The sequence below is a fragment of the Pistacia vera genome, unplaced genomic scaffold (genome assembly GCF_008641045.1).
Source record: "Pistacia vera cultivar Batoury unplaced genomic scaffold, PisVer_v2 Contig1141, whole genome shotgun sequence".
NCBI classification, from domain to species: domain Eukaryota; kingdom Viridiplantae; phylum Streptophyta; class Magnoliopsida; order Sapindales; family Anacardiaceae; genus Pistacia; species Pistacia vera.
The window spans coordinates 67,280-84,987 of record NW_022195184.1 but is presented as its reverse complement, the minus strand read 5'-3'; the positions used below and the strand labels follow the sequence as shown (position 1 = coordinate 84,987).

The 17,708-nt window shown below is 34.4% G+C and overlaps 1 pseudogene; it reads right to left on the bottom strand.

Moving 5' to 3' along the window:
• Window positions 1-3,256: 3,256 nt before the first annotated feature.
• On the bottom strand, window positions 3,257-7,777 carry LOC116144696 (annotated as a pseudogene).
• Between the last annotated feature and the right edge of the window lie 9,931 nt (window positions 7,778-17,708).

Here is a 17,708-nt window from a genome sequence, read left to right as displayed (position 1 = left end):
TGGAAACACCTCAATAGAATGCTATTGTTGAACTAGACATCAAGATTTATTGAATGTTGCTCACGCTTTACTGTTTCAAGCTTCATTACCGTTAAAATTTAGGGTGAAAGCATCTTGACTGCTACTTATCTTATAAATCGCATACCATCCTTAGTTTTAGGGGCAAATCACCTTTTGAAATTCTATTTCTACCTCACCCTCATACTCACATCTCAAAACTAGTTGTTTATGTTATGCTTCTACTTTCATGCTAATATAACCAAGTTTGAACTATGAGCCAAACCTGTATTTTTCTTGGCTATCCCATGGTGTTAAAGGATATAATTGTATGATATGACCAATCATATTGTTTTATCTCTCAAAATGCATATCCATGAGTCTTTGTTTCCCCTTGCCACACAAAAATACATCGTTGAACTACAAAATTTTGATTCTTGTGGCCATGTTCCTCTAATACATATGACTTGTTTGATTTTTTCCCTAGACAATATAGATCAGACCCTAGCAATTTTAAAGATGATTAATCTCGAATGGCTACTTAAGGTCCATCTAATCTATCCTCCAGAAGTCCTCCATTTATGAACCTCATCCATCTGTTGCAAACTTGAATCAGCAAAATTCAGCACCTTTGAATCACACCTCTCTCCTACAGATTTTGTACCTCCTAGAAGGTCAAAAAGAACCTAGCAACAACCAAGATATTTGAAAACTTCCACTGTCACTCTGTCCAATCCAGGATCAATCAATACCATCTGGTGCTTTGTATGATAGAATTTGAGGTGGGCCTAACTCTTCATCCAATAAGGTCTTGTTAATGAGATGATTACCCCTCTTTATAAACCAGTAGGCTTGAGCGTGCCTAGTCGGTGTGGGACTCTAACATCCCCCTCACGTCAAGTCCATATATTGGGTCTGCCTATTGATGGGTAGTTGCTAGCTGTAACTCTTCACCCGCTACTCAAGCACTCAACTCAATTGGGCCTAGCTCTAATACCATGATAAAATTTGAGGTGGGCCTGACTCCTCACCCAATAAAGTCTTGTGGAATTGGAAGATTACCCACTCTTATAAACCAGTAGCTTGAGCGTGCCTAGTCGGTGTGGGACTCCAATGTATCCTCTTGCCTCTATTTATCTTATCATCGCTTGTCTCCTACACATAATTTTTTTCTTTAGCTATATCTAAACATTATGAACCTAAAAACTATCATGAAGCTTGTAGTTTACCTCAGTGGCAGAATGTTTGGATTTAAAAATTAGAGCACTTGAGGATAACAATACTTGGACACTTACTAATTGCCATCTGGTAAAATCCCCATTAGGTGTAAATGGGTATACAAAGCTAAACACAATTCTGATGAAAGTATAGAAAAATACAAGACGTTTGGTAGCTAAGGGTTATACTTACGTGAAGGAATTGACTATTTTGAAACTTTTTCACTAGCTGTGAAAATAACAACAGTGCGTACTATACTTGCTTTAGCAGCAATTCATGAGTGTATCTTCATCAACTTGAGTTAATAATGTTTTTTTTGCATGGTGGGTTGGATGAAGAAGTTTATATGGCGATGCCTCTTGATTTTCATGCTACGAAACCATCACAATGTGAAATTAAACAAGTCCCTCTATGGATTAAAGCAGCTTCAGACAATGGTTTGCCAATCTTCAAACACTTTTTTGTCTAGTGGCTTTCAAAATCGAGGATAGACAACTCATTGTTATCAAAGAGAGGGTAACTTCTTTATTGCTTTATTGTTTATGTAGATGATATTGTCTTAGTTTCAAATGACTCTCATCGAATTCAAGACTTCACTACATATTAAATGCACAGTTCAAATTAAAGGATTTAGGTCCTTTGAAATATTTTCTTGGCTTGGAAATTTCTAGAGCTAAAAATGGGATTACTTTGTGTCAACGTAAATATGCTTTGGAATTGTTAGAGGAGACTGGTCTTCTTGCTGCCAGACCTGCTAAATTTCCTATGGATACATAGATTAAATTGTCAAGATTGGGAGGGAATTGCTTACAGATGCAACGCAGTATCGAAGATTAATTAGACGATTGTTGTATCTAACTATCCAAGGCCGATTTGTCATATGCAGTTCAAACTCTTAGTTAGTTTCTTGCTGAGCTGAGAAAACCACATTGGGATGCTACTATAAGATTCTTCAGTACATCAAACTTGCTTTAGCCCAAGGGATATTTTCTTGTCAATCACAAGTTCATCTAAAAGGTTTTCTGATTCAGATTGGGTAGGTTGTATTGACATAAGGCGATCAGTCATATGGACATGTATTTTTCTTGGAATTCTCTTATGTCAGGAAATCAAAAAAGCAAAAGACTGTCTCTAGGTCTTCTGCTGAAGCAGAATCAGGCAATGAGTTCTACTGCATCTGAATTAGTTGGTTGCTGTAGCTACTTAGGGATTTATCAATTGAACATTCTCACCGCACTCTTATTTGTGATAATTAGGTTGCCCTTCATATAGCAGCAAATCCGGTTTATCATGAACGTACAAAACGTCAAAGTAAACGTCATTTCATTCGGAGCTGATACAAAATGGTGCAATCAAAACTCATCATGTTTGTACTGAGAATCAATTGTCTGACATCTGCACAAAAGCACTTGGTTATCGACCCTTTTCCTCTTTACTATCCAGATGGGTGTTTATGACGTAAACACACCATCTTGAGGGGGCATATTGAACGGTATTTGATTACCCAGTCAAACGACAAAGATCCCAAGATATTCGCACCAGAATTTTGATTTGCTGCAGATCATATCAGCAAGATTTTCATGTTTTTATCCTTTTATGTTTTGTTTCTATCTTAGCGAGACCTCACGATTCTTGTTTTGATAGTTGTATAAATATACTGCTGTACAGCAATAGTAGATATAGAATAATAAAGCAATTATTTTATTCTTCATTTCTTGAAAAGAACAAAGTGGAGAAATCTTCCAATTTTTTCTTTTACATTAATCAGAGCACACATCCACATGAAGAATATATGAGTACATCTTTTCAATTCTGACCTCACAAACTTTGTGACATTAATAATCCCACAATGGTTGAACATAATTCATGTAAATATAAGAACAAAATTATAGAAATATATTATATCGGATAAATTCGACGGAGGTACCTGAACATGTCAGATTAAAATCATACTTCAATAAATGACGCTAAACAATTTTACTTCTACACATACGTATTTGAGATGCCATTACCAATTCTTGGAAATGCATTCTTGTGGCTTTCATTTGAATACATGTTTCACAATTCCAGGAATATGAGTATTCATGAAGTAATCTTCCCAATCAATGCACTTAATCGAAGTAAAATATGTCTGTCTCTACTGAACTATCTTCTCTGGCTGCCGTTAGCAACTTCACCGTGTTTTTGTCATCGAATTTTATATTATATATATATATATATATATATATACATGCAAAACAAATAGTTAATTATATTTCTGATATGATCATCATCAAGTAATGAATTTAGTTTACTTTGGTAGATGTATCACTAAAATTAAGCATATAACGTACTGCCAGTGAAGAATAAGTATGGCCGGTAAAGTTCCACTAATCGCATCACGAATTTTATCTTCCGACTGAGATCACTATGCATCCCCTTAAAGTATTGGCAAAATGCTGTATTTACCAATTCTAATCCCTGTAAATGGTATAACCAGGGTCAAATTGAAGATATTATGCTAAAATTCAAATGACACTTTTTAACGTACGTTTCGAGAAAAAAGTATTCGTTTACTAATAAAACGTGTAAAACTCTGTGTTTATTTAGTGACAGAGTAGTGTTCGTTGATTGATAAAAAAGTTGACAAACAAGTTTGTGTTCTTTTTTCATTTAGTTTTTAAACCAAGTGCCCTCCAAATAATAATACCCTGTATATATATTTTGCGAAAATATAATATAACTAGAGGTTTATAGTACACCTTGAGCGGTAGCATGTAACGAATGGCCATGTATCTGTGAAAGCTAGCCATGCTATCCATGACATTAATCTTGCCAACCCTGACTGGCTTTCCATCCTTATTAATCCATGGTCTCTTAGTAAAATATCGATAGCCGTAATCTTGAAGGTCGCTGTATCTCAGAGGATTTCTTAAAGAGGATCCGACCTGGTAAATTACATTACCAGATTGTTGCTTTGCATGAGCGACCATAGCCCAATTATAGCATTCACCACCATATCAGCCGGTATCTGCATATAAACAACCTTTTAAATTTTAAAGCCGAAGAGCAAAGTATGCATGTGCTTATTCTATATCCAATGTATTAATACACGTAAAAATAAGTTAAAGCAAATAGGATTACCGCGTCAATAACTGCATTGAGGTCTCCCAGAAAGCAAGTTAATCTCCCTTTCCATAGCCAACGGCTAAGCTATCAATTGTTCTGTAACAAAAATTATACACTTTCAGAAACCCTAATTAAGATAATGCTACAATCCAAATGAATGATAAAGTTCAGATTTGGATGGATAAAATAGGAATAGTGTGCAATTATAAGAATAGAATGACCTACCTTATACCTTCAGCCCAGCCGGAGAATGGTTCTTTGTAAGTACTGGTTACGATAGTAGGGCGAATGGTGACCACAGATAATTTTCTTTCAGTCATCTACTAGCATCTCTCCCATTGCCTTTGTGAATACATATGTGTTCGGCCATCCATACATCTTTGCTCTGATAAATTTTTCACAATTATCAGTTTCGGCTGAGTGACATAAACTTAAAAGGACTGTTGGTAAAACCAAGGAAAAAATGGTGGCCCAAGTTTGTAAATGAAGATGAACTCACTAGTAACTACCATACTGAATTAACATAAACATAGACCCAAAAAAAATAAAATTACAGATAAATATCAACATCCAACGTTGTTTCAAAAAAAAAAAAAAAAAAAAAAAAAATATTGATCATACTAGTTTATGATGCATATGATATGGATCATAATTGTTGGACAGCGACCTATTAATTTAGCGTTATCTCAAAAGACAGTATAGCTGGAAAATTTTTTTTTTTACCAAACATATATAAACAACTTTGAGTTAATAAATCTTCATACGCAATTCAAGAAAAATATTTTTGATCATTTATTAGTAGATGTAATTAATTCAACTAATCTAAAACATTTATGAAAAATCAACTATATAATTAAAGAGTAATACTATAGTTTATCGAAGGATGTACACCAAATTTGTGCACCAAATGATGTAGCGCAATCCTGACCGTTAATTCATTATAAGTTAATATTAATCTGTTAGGATTATACCACATCATTCGGTGCTAGATTCGTGTGTAATTTTTGGTAACTCTATCATTTTCCTAATTAAAATAGCATTTATGAAGCTCTTATTTTTCCTTTGGTATTCAGCATGAAATTAATTAAAGCTTAACCAACTCGTGAGTTGGTAGTGCATGTTCTGAGGTCTGCCAGCTTCTGAATAACTGGAAGAATTGACGATTCCTTCCATCAATTTGAGAAGCTGAGGCCGATGTTTGGGTGGTGAGTCAATTTAAGTAATAAATATTCTGATAGGAGTGCACTGAATGGACTTCGAGGCAAGCAAAAAATGTGATAGCTAAAGGTAGAATGGACGTTCACTTATAAGCTAAGACCTCTAAACTCGAGTGTGACGTTTTACGTGTGATTTTCCTAGATCTGAGTTGAAAATACCCCAACTTAAATAATTAATATGAGTGATTTCAGTTAAGTGTCCATCATTGGGGTTAACCCACTAACCACTCTTGGATTATCCTCAATATGAACTAAGCTTTAGTTAATATGCTTTATTTATGAATTACTATATTTTAAGCCTTTTTATTTTTTGGCGATCGATGTGTTCGAATCATTTTGTATGTACCTTAACTAATCTTCCAGAGCTTAGAAGTTAACGGCCGATAAATTTCCTCAATGGCCACCCTTATTAACAACACAGTCAAACTCAAACCTTATAATAATACATCCAAGAGTCTTAATCAACCGCTGGGCCATCCAATGGTGGTTTATATTTAAGCTTTTGATGAGCATGTTATCAATCTACCCAGTGGTGGCAAATTGATGTAATATTCAACATTTTCTACCCTGTTAAACAATGACACAGGAGCGACTAACTTTTGTTTAAAATTTGTTGCCATTAGTATATTTCTAGTGTCAATATTTGGACATATGCAATACCAGCAACTTTGTCCTTATTACTTTAGCCGGTAACCATACATACCAACTTCCAAATTAAGAAATATTAATTGATGTGGTAACAGACTATCTGAGATCCCTTATTGAGGACAAACAATTTAATAGAATTCCTCTTTTAAATATTATCAGCCCGGTCCGCTATCTTCTTGCATGAATAATAGAGGATTTATCATGTCATAAGGACCTATGACCTAACGGAATTATTAATTTTCTTCTTATATATGCACATGGAAATAGTCCTAGATATAGCAAGCTGCATACTATGTATTAATAAAAAGATAAGTAAGATTAAAGAGAAATTAATTCAAGGTTCTAGTACTAGGAATTGATTATTGTAAAGAAAACTTCAATAAAAAAACTTTGAAATTGAAATAACTTATAGAGATTAATTTATGATTTGGTATATGTTTCACGAACCTTTTGAGTCCCAAATCTTTCATGGCCATTTAATTTCATCTTCTGTAGCTCCCTCGGCTTGGAGTTCGTTAAGTTCTTGCTCCATCCTTTCTTCTCCACATCAATGTCTAATCCAGATTACCATTAAGTGTCTCGCCCATACGTAATTGACTTCTCTAGTGACAATCCTGGCGTTTCCCCACTAACTAAGCTGAAATTACGAAATCACTTGCTTAATTAATACAAAGTTTTTTATTTTTTTCTATAACACATAACAAAAATAATAATTATTTGATTATACTTCCAGTGGATACATGAACAAAGACCTTTAGCTTATTACATTCTTTGCGAAGTTCAAGACATTCTTAGCTCCCAATGTGTTAATACCAAGTGCAACATCAATCTGCATAAAAATTAGAAGGAATTTGAATTAATTTTTTTTATCTATTTTTCAGAATAAATTGTTTAATCAAACAGTTGATGATTACTTGATTCGTTACCTTTCACAAAGTTGGTTGTCGCGGCTAAATTAATGACGACATCTAATTCTTTCAACATTCTCTCTTTTAAATTAGAGTCCTTCAATCCCAAGTTCTCCAAGAAATGTCTCCAGGGACTAGAGTGGTCTTCTCTGAGAAATCGAATTTAGATTTGTACCACATTTTTCCTTGAAACCCTAAACAAGTCCTTCGCTATCACCTGTAAATAAATTGGTAGAATAAATCAAATATGAAAGATTATGATATATTTATTTAGCCTTTTAACGAATAATTCATTGTAGCTAAAAAGGAGAAAGAAGATAAACAGCATAAAACAAGATTGCCATTTCTTCTTCATCGTTCATGTCATGTTTAGTTGAGAAGGAAATTAAAAATATTCAACTACGTATACATATTTATATACCTCATTATGGGCGATGAGTGGCTACTTTAGCATCTGCAGCTCTCAAGAGAAGATACAACTTCTTCACATTGGTTGAACCCTCAAAATTTTTTCCAGAAAAACTGAAACAACAAAACCGATCAGTACAATATTAAAGAAAAAGCTGGCAAAGAAAGAGAGAGAACAGAAGCATATGTATATACTCTTTGCCAAGAACCCAGTTGCACCAGTGACTAGAATGCTTTTATTTTCAAGAACTGGAGAATACTTCCCAACTCCATTGGAATGATATTAAACAGAGAGAATGAATGAGTATGTAGTACTAGTAGTACTGACGTTGAAGAGAAACAATTGGCAGAATGGTTTAAGAAATATGTGGCTGGAGCCTTGAGTTGATATAGACCCTAGGAAGAGACAGCATTTATGAGTTGAGTGCACGCTAACAGTTGCTCATTATTTTTCCTGGTAGATTGGTTGTCAGTTTACTTGAACCTTTTTTTTTTTCTCTTTTTTAATCAAACATATAACACTACACCGAATTCTTTATAAAATACTATACGGGTTTAATAACTTTAATTATTTGCTGTGATGCTTTGGGTGAGATGGTCACCTACACAAAGCCATTTTACATGTCCACACTGTTGGATAGGGTTCTTGACCTAACCTCTTCATATTACGCGCCCTGCCGTCTGAATAAACTGCTTTGGCTCGCTGCTGCTATATCTACCCATTCACATTATGGAAACTTCATCTACACCCCTTAGAAGTTTGAGAACATACATATTGACTACTGAAATTTTTTAATAAAATATGAACACCCCTTTCCTTTCGCATCATAATACAAATGAAGTTGACTTTAATTGAAGGTGCAAAAGAAAAGCTAAGATATATTTGTCTTGAATTTCACATTTCAAAATATTCAATAGTTAAAATAATTTTTATTAAAATAAAATACCCTAATATTGGACTGTCACTACGATTTTAAATTATTAAGAATTGTATTAATATGAAGCCAACTTTTATTAGGTGTTTATGTGATATTTACTTGATTTTGATATTCAGTAATTGCTGCTGTTCACTTCAGGTCAGTCGACTTTTCTGAGTTCTGATGCATACACGTGTAAGTAAAAACATAGGCTTTCAAGTCGTATTTGGGTACAAATTGCTTTCAAATTTGGTTCATCATAAAGTCTCTGTACTACTTTATTTTGGTTCAATGAATTTGACCTGTGAACAGAAATGGGCTAAATATTAATTACATGGCTTTCATTATACTTTGAACCGACTTCTTTTTTTTTTTTTTTGGAATTATTTTGATAGATTAACTGTTCTTTAAAATTAAACATGTCTGAACAGTTCATCTTCAAGATATCACTTTAAAGCACAAATTAATAACAAAATTGGTTGGCATTTGAGACTCGGGAGAGCTCAGCCGACAGGCAGCCAGCCATTTGTTGTGCCTTCATCAACTAAGATAAATGAAGACAATAGATATATACTAAAACTCCTCTATAATGATATTCATATAGAAATAAACTCTATATAGTCATAAAAAATCTAGTCCCAATTTAGGATAATTATAAATAAGAATAAACTTCACATTGTAATAAGTTATAATTTTTCTAATTCCCGTCTTAAGGAAAGTCCCCTCCATATAGTAATAATTATCTGTATATTACCAAAAAATATATGTTATGTTACATTAAAGGTTTAAGATGAAATAAAATATTTTCTAAAGTTGTTTGGGACAATGATTTATATTTTTAGAGTTGTTTCTACATCTTTTACCTTACTAGTATGTAATAACTTGCTAGCATAAATACATTTTTGTTGAAGTCAAATATTTTTACTTCTCAGTATGTTGTAGAGATTCATGACACGAAACTTTTTATATTTCCATACAATCATCCTTAAGATTATTTCCTTTACCTTCTTGTCTAATGTAGTAATGATTTATTCTTCGTTAAAGTATACATGATTTGTTGCTCATTTGGATGATCGAGGATGACATTAATATCTTTCGATTAATGTATTGAAATTGTCGAATCTGATCACTCAATTTTGCAATGACCTCTTTTATTTTTCTTGTCCACTTCATTTGTAAGTTGCAATTCATCGAAATCGGGAGTCCTAATTTTGCAATGCTTAAAACCATTGGCAATTATCTTGGTTTCACATCAATTGACCATGCATCAACGCATTTATAGTTTCATCATGACACTTATTTTTGCTGGTTCCAAGACACGGTCTTCTATCTATTCAAAAGTAGGCCGTGAAACGCTGAACTAAAATTCTAATACTACTAAAATATGAATTAAAATCCTAATATTGTACTACTAAAACATGAATTAAAAAATAAGACTCTATTTGGTTCACTTTTTTACACTTTTTAGAAAAAAATTTAGAAAAAGTTAAAAAAAGTTGAATTGGGCGGTATTAGATGTAGGATTTGGAAATAAATAAAAATACCTCTTATATTTGTTTATTTACTAAACACCCTTATAATATTAAAAGTTACAAAAACACCCATAACCCACCATTAAATATGGACAGCCGGCCACCACCGTCGGAGGGCGGCCGGAGTCGTCGTATCGCGGCAGGACCGACTGGATCTTGCCGGTCGTGCGCCGATATGGCCGCAAAGGCCAGATCTATGCGAATCTGGCCATTGATACCATATCTGGCCATATTTTCTCGTCAACGACGGCCAAAATACGGCCGTCGTTGATGGTCAACGACGACCATGTGTTGGCCGTCGTTGACGACTGGCTACGGACGGTCAAATCTTTGGCCACTACCGGCCAATTCAGCTGGTAGTGCGCTATTATACCAGATTCTGGTCATTTTCCGACGGTGGTGGCCGGATCTGGTAATATGGGTGGCTGGGTTTTTTTTGCAATTTCTAAAAAAAAATTTAGGGGTATTAATTAAATTAACAATTTAGGGGGTTTAAAAAAAGTTGAATAATATTGAATAATTTTGTGAGTTTTACAATTTTACTTATTAACTTTATTGGGAATACTAATGGTAGTATTCCCAAAAGGGAACCAAACGGAGTCTAAGAAATCAAAACATAATTTTTGTAACTACAACTTTATTAAGTTATAACCTCATTACAGTAATAAAATAGTTAGTCCCATCATTATACTATAGAGAGGTTTTACTGTATAAAGTATGTGATTATTGAGGTATTAAATTTAAGTAGTGAATGAATGTCCATTCGGAAACTGAGATCATACAAGAATTTCACTGGCAAATTAATTAATTAATTAATGCATACATAGATTCACCGAACCTGGAATAATGACGGTGGGATCATTTATTTGTTTCTCTCCTTGCCCATCCTGTTGCGTAGGAAGGCCATTGCGCGCATGTTTTGATTAATTATTTGCTTGTCTCGGTCGGATTATAATATTGTTTTGTTGCTTATGAGCTTTATTTGCATTATTTATTTATAAAATTCGAATTCTGAAAACTATTGACAATAGAAAAAAAATTAAAAAGATGGAATATTTATAAGATTCTTAACAATAAAAGGAAAAGGGTCTATTACAGCGTCGAAGCTGTCTCGTAATACCCTCTTTTGTACAGTAATTGTAAATAACACGATACATTGTGGAACGTGAGCTGAAACCCTGTTAATTAATTTCATTAGCTCATCTATAGTATTACACTCGGAATCCTTTTATTAATTTCATTGGTTTATATTATAACAGTACTGGAAATAGCAATATGTCCCTTCACACCCGACTGAGAAGTGAGAACGGTATGACTAATACTCATCTTAGAATAAAAGTTTGAATGGATATGGTGTATTCAAAAGTCTTGAATTCCAGCCCTGAATCAAAGATTAAAGGACGGTTGTTTAGTAAAAATAGGACAAAGCAAGGGACTACGAGGTTGGAAGTTGGAACACTAGCGTTGGCCCATATAATAATTTTACTTTACTGGGTTTGGGTCCTTCAACGGTCAACACATCCATCGCCGACGGCTTAATTTATGGGCGTTGTGGGCAAAGAATGTCACAAGTTATGGAGCACATTTAAGAAATACATTGCATATGGCTTACATTCCAAATATAATTAAGGAAGAAAAAGAAGAAAAAAAATTCCTCTTCTTCTGTATGGGAATGTAGCTTAATTTTTTCACGTTTTCACATTCCTTTCAGTGCTCTTAATTTCTCGTCCAGGTTTCCCACATGGTGTATTTCACAATAAATAATATGGTTTAAAACCTTTATCTCCCTTTCCCTTATAGCTCAATGCTGCCAAGCACCCTGAATGGCTCTCGGCTATGGATGATGAAATACAAGCTTTGACGAAAAATGATACTTGGGCTCTTGTACTTCGCCCTCGTAATCACAATGTGGTTGGTTGTCGTTGGATCTTTAAGACCAAACTTCATGCTGATGGTTCTATTGAACATCATAAGGCTCGCCTTGTGGCCAAGGGCTACTCTCAGATTCATGGACTTGATTTTGAAGATACGTTCAGTCCTGTGGTACGACCTGCTACTGTTCGGATTACTCTATCCATTGCCGTCACTTCTGGATGGCGTTTAAATCAATTAGATGTTAAGAATGTCTTTCTCCATGGTCATCTTTCTGAAGAAGTATACATGGATCAACCACCTGGCTACACCGATCCACAATTTCCTCAACATGTGTGCCATTTGAAGCGTGCTCTTTATGGTCTCAAACAAGCCCCTCGTGCTTGGTTCCAACGCTTTGGCTCCTTTTTGCATAAACTTGGGTTTTGTCTCAGTCAGGCTGACTCTTCCCTGTTTGTTCATCACACCACGGTTGGCACGGTTTATCTCTTGCTCTATGTTGATGACATGGTGCTTACTGGCAATAATCCCGCTTTGATCAAGACTCTTATTACACGGTTATCCACCGAATTTGCTATGAAAGATTTGGGTTCTCTCCACTATTTCCTTGGTGTCAAAGTTCAACCTAATTCTCAAGGCTTATTTCTTAGCCAAACCAAGTATGCTCTTCATCTGCTACAGCGTGCTGACATGGTTGATGCCAAACCCATTACCACTCCCTTTGTAGTTGGACAACATCTCTCTACCGAAGGGAAGCTCTTCTCGGATCCCACCCTTTTCCGGTCTCTTGCTAGAGCTCTACAGTATTTGACAATTACTCGGCCTGATCTCTCATTCAGTGTCAATTCCATTTGCCAGTACATGCATGCTCCAACTGAAGAACACTTTCGCGCACTCAAACGCATATTGCGTTATGTTAAAGGCACGGTCCATCATGGTCTACAACTCCACCGCACCTCCTCCCGTGAGTTGCTTGCTTATTCTAATGCGGATTGGGCGGGATGTCCTGATACACGTCGGTCTACCACCGGCTATGTTATCTTTTTGGGTGCCAATCTTGTTTCTTGGTGCTCCAAGAAACAATCCACTGTGTCTCGCTCTAGTGTCGAAGCTGAGTATAGATCATTAGTCGTTGCTACCGCTGAAGTTGCTTGGATTGTTCAGCTACTCCGTGATCTACATCTTCAAATGCCTTCTCCTCCAAAAATATTATGCAACAACAAGAGTGCTATTTTTATGGCTGTCAATCCTGTCACTCGACCTCGCTCTAAACATATTGCAATTGACTACCATTTTGTTCGTGAATTAATTGCCAATGGTTCTCTCAAAGTCGCCTTTGTTCCCTCCCATCTTCAGCTTGCCGATTCATTTACCAAGGGCGTCACCAAGCCTCAGTTTCTACTTTTCCGTAACAAACTTCACGTGCTTCCTTCTGCCACGCTCAGCTTGAAGGGGGGTGATAAGGATGAATCCTCTTCGGATTAGTCTTTCCTTGATCTTAGATGATTGTATACTGTATTTATCTTAAATATCCTGTATTTATATTTTATAGGATAATCTCAACTGCATATATTTTATTATAGGACTTTCCTATTCTAAATACACTTTATATAATGAAACAGATTGCCTCAATATTCATTGAGGATTTCAGTCACATATACACGGGTCTTTGAACCTCTATATCAAGAATATCACAAACCTCCTATGCCTTTAATTAAAAAGATGGTTAGAGATATAAGATTTTGTTAATATGAATTATAAAAAAATTGGAAAAGGGAACAAATCATGCATTATGACGATACAAAACACGTCAAAGTAAACTGTCATTTCATTCGGGAGCTGATACAAAATGGTGCAATCAAAACTCATCATGTTTGTACTGAGAATCAATTGTCTGACATCTGCAAAAGCACTTGGTTATCGACCCTTTTTCTTTACTATCCAAGATGGGTGTTTATGACGTAAAACACCATCTTGAGGGGGCATATTGAACGGTATTTGATTACCCAGTCAAACGACAAGAAGATCCCAAGAATTCGCACCAGAATTTTGATTTGCTGCAGATCATATCAGCAAGATTTTCATGTTTTTATCCTTTTATGTTGTTTCTATCTTAGGAGACTCTCACGATTCTTGTTTTGATAGTTGTATAAATATACTGCTGTAATGCATAGTAGATATAGAATAATAAAGCAATATTTTATCTTCATTTCTTGAAAAGAACAAAGTGGAGAAATCTTCAATTTTTTCTTTACACATAATCAGAGCACAACATAACAAAAAATTGAAGAATATATGAGTACATCTTTTCAATTCTGACCCTCACAAACTTTGTGACATATTAATAATCCCAACATGGTTGAACATAATTCATGTATATAAGAACAAAAATTATAGAAAATATATATCGGATAAATTCGACGGAGGTACCTGAACATGTCAGATTAAAATCATACTTCAATAAATGACGCTAAACAATTTTACTTTTACACATACGTATTTTGAGATGCCATTACCAATTCTTGGAAATGCATTACTTGTGGCTTTCATTTGAATACATGTTTCACAATTCCAGGATATGAGTATTCATGAAGAATCTTCCCAATCAATGCACTTGAGATCGAAGTAAAATATGTCTGTCTTACTGAACTATTTCTGGCTGCCGTTAGCAACTCACCGTGTTTTTGTCATCGAATCTATAATATTATATATATATATATTATATATATATATACATGCAAAACAAATTGTAATTATATTTCGATATGATCATCATCAAGTATGAATTTAGTTTACTTTGGTAGATGTATCACTAAATTAAGCAATATACGTACATGCCAGTGAGAATAAGTTAGGCCGGTTAAAGTTCACTATCGCATCACGAATTTTACTTCCGACTGAGATCACTATGCATCCCCTTAAAGTATTGGCAAAATGCTGATTTACCAATTCTAATCCCTGTAAATGGTATTCAACCAGGGTCAAATTGAAGATATTATGCTAAAATTCAAATGACACTTTTTAACGTAGTTTCGAGAAAAAAGTATTCGTTTACTAATAAAACGTGTAAAATACTCTGTTTATTTAGTGACAGAGTAGTGTTGTTGATGATAAAAAGTTGTACAAACAAGTTTGTGTTCTTTTTTCATTTAGTTTTTAAACCAAGTGCCCTCCAAAAATAATACCCTGTATATTATTTGCGAAAATATAATATAACTAGAGGTTTAGTAGTACACCTTGAGCGGTAGCATGTAACGAATGGCCATGTATCTGTAAAGCTAGCCATGCTATCCAGACATAATCTTGCCAACCTGACTGGCTTCCCTCCTTATTAATCCATGGTCTTAGTAAAATATCGATAGCCGTAATCTTGAAGGTCGCTGTATCTCAGAGGATTTCTTAAAGAGGATCCGACCTGGTAAATTACATTACCAGATTGTTGCTTTGCATGAGCGACCATAGCCACAATTATAGCATTCACACCATATCAGCCGGTATCTGCATAATTAACAACCTTTTAAATTTTAAAAGCCGAAGAGCAAGTATGCATGTGCTTATTCTTATCCAAATGTAATTAAATACACGTAAAAATAAGTTAAAGCAAATAGGATTACCCGGTCAATAACTGCATTGAGGTCTCCCAGAAAGCAAGTTAATCTCCCTTTACCATAGCCAACGGCTAAGCTATCATTGTTCTGAAACAAAAATTATACACTTTCAGAAACCCTAATTTAAGATAATGCTACAATCCAAATGAATGATAAAGTTCAGATTTGGATGGATAAAATAGGAAATAGTGTGCAATTAAGATAGAATGACCTACCTTATACCTTCAGCCCAGCGGAGAATGGTTCTTTGTAAGTACTGGTTACGATAGTAGGGCGAATGGGACCACAGATAAATTTTCTTTCAAGTCATCTACTAGCATCTCTCCATTGCCTTTGTGAATACATATGTGTCGGCCATCCATACATCTTTGCTCTGATAAATTTGTCACAATTATCAGTTTCGCTGGCTAGTGACATAAACTTAAAAGGACTGTTGGTAAAACCAAGGAAAAAATGGTGTGCCAAGTTTGTAAATGGAAGATGAACTCACTAAAAGTAACTACACATACTGAATTAACATAAACATAAGACCCAAAAAGAAATAAAATACAGATAAATATCAACATCCAACGTTGTTTCAAAAAAAAAAAAAAAAAAAAAAAAAATATTGATCATACTAGTTATGATGCATGATATGGATCATAATTGTTGGACAGCGACCTATTAATTAGCGTACTCAAAAGACAATAGCTGGAAAAATTTTTTTTTTACCAAACATATATAAACAACTTTGAGTAATAAATCTTCAACGCAAATTCAAGAAAATATTTTTGATCATTTATAGTAGATGTTAATTAATTCAACTAATCTAAAACTTAGAAAATCAACTATATAATTAAAAGAGTAATACTTAGTTATCGAAGGATGTACACCAAATTTGTGCACCAATGATGTAGCGCAATCCTGACCGTAATTCATTATAAGTTAATATTAATCAGGTTAGGATTATACCACATCATTCGGTGCATAGATTCGGTGTGTAATTTTTGGTAACTCTATCATTCCTAATTAAAATAGCATTTATGAAGTCTTATTTTTCCTTGGTATTCAGCATGAAATTAATTAAAGCTTAACCAACTCGTGAGTTGGTAGTGCAGTGCTGAGGTCTGCCAGCTTCTGAAAACGGAAGAATTGACGATTCTTCCATCAATTGTAGAAGCTGAGGCCGATGTTTGGGTGGTGAGTCATTTAAGTAATAAATATTTGATAGGAGTGCACTGAATGGACTCGAGGCAAGCAAAAAATGTGATACTAAAGGTAGAATGGACGTTCAATTATAAGCTAAGACCTCTAAACTGCGTGTGACGTTATACGTGTGATTTATCCTAGATCTAGTTGAAAATACCCAACTTAAATAATTAATATGAGTGATTTCAGTTAGTGTTCCATCATTGGGGTTAACCCACTAACACTCTTGGATTATCCTCAATATGAACTATAAGCTTTAGTTAATATGCTTTATTTATGAATACTATATTTAAGCCTTTTTATTTTTTGGCGATCGGTGTGTTTGAATCAGTTTGTATGTACCTTAACTAATCTTCCAGAGCTTAGAAGTACGGCCGGATAAATTCCTCAAGGCCACCCCTTATTAACAACACAGTCAAACTCAAACCTTATAAATAATACATCCAAGAGTTTAATCAACCGCTGGGCCATCCAATGGTGGTTTATATTTAAGCTTTTGATGAGCATGTTAATCAATCACCCAGTGGTGGCAAATTGAGTAAATATTCAACATTTTAACTACACTGTTAAACAATGACAGCAGGAGCGACTAAGACTTTTGTTTAAATTTTGTTGCCATTAGTATATTTCTAGTGTAATATTGGACATATGCAATACCAAGAACTTTGTCCTTATACTTTAGCCGGTAACATACATACCAACTTCCACAAATTAAAAAATAATTAATTGATGTGGTAACAGACTATCTGAGATCCCTTAATTGAGGACAAACAATTTAATAGAATTCCTCTTTTAAATATTATCAGCCCGGTCCAGCTATCTTCTTGCAGAATAATAGAGATTATCATGTCAATAAGGACCTATGACCTACGGAATTATTATTTTCTTCTTATATATGCACATGGAATAGTCCTAGATATAGCAAGCTGCATACGTAGTGATATTAATAAAAGTAAGTAAGATTAAAGAGAAATTAATTCAAGGTTCTAGTACTAGGAAATTGTTATTGTAAAGAAAACTTCAATAAAAAAACTTTGAAATTGAAATAACTATAGAGATTAATTTATGATTTGGTATATGTTTCACG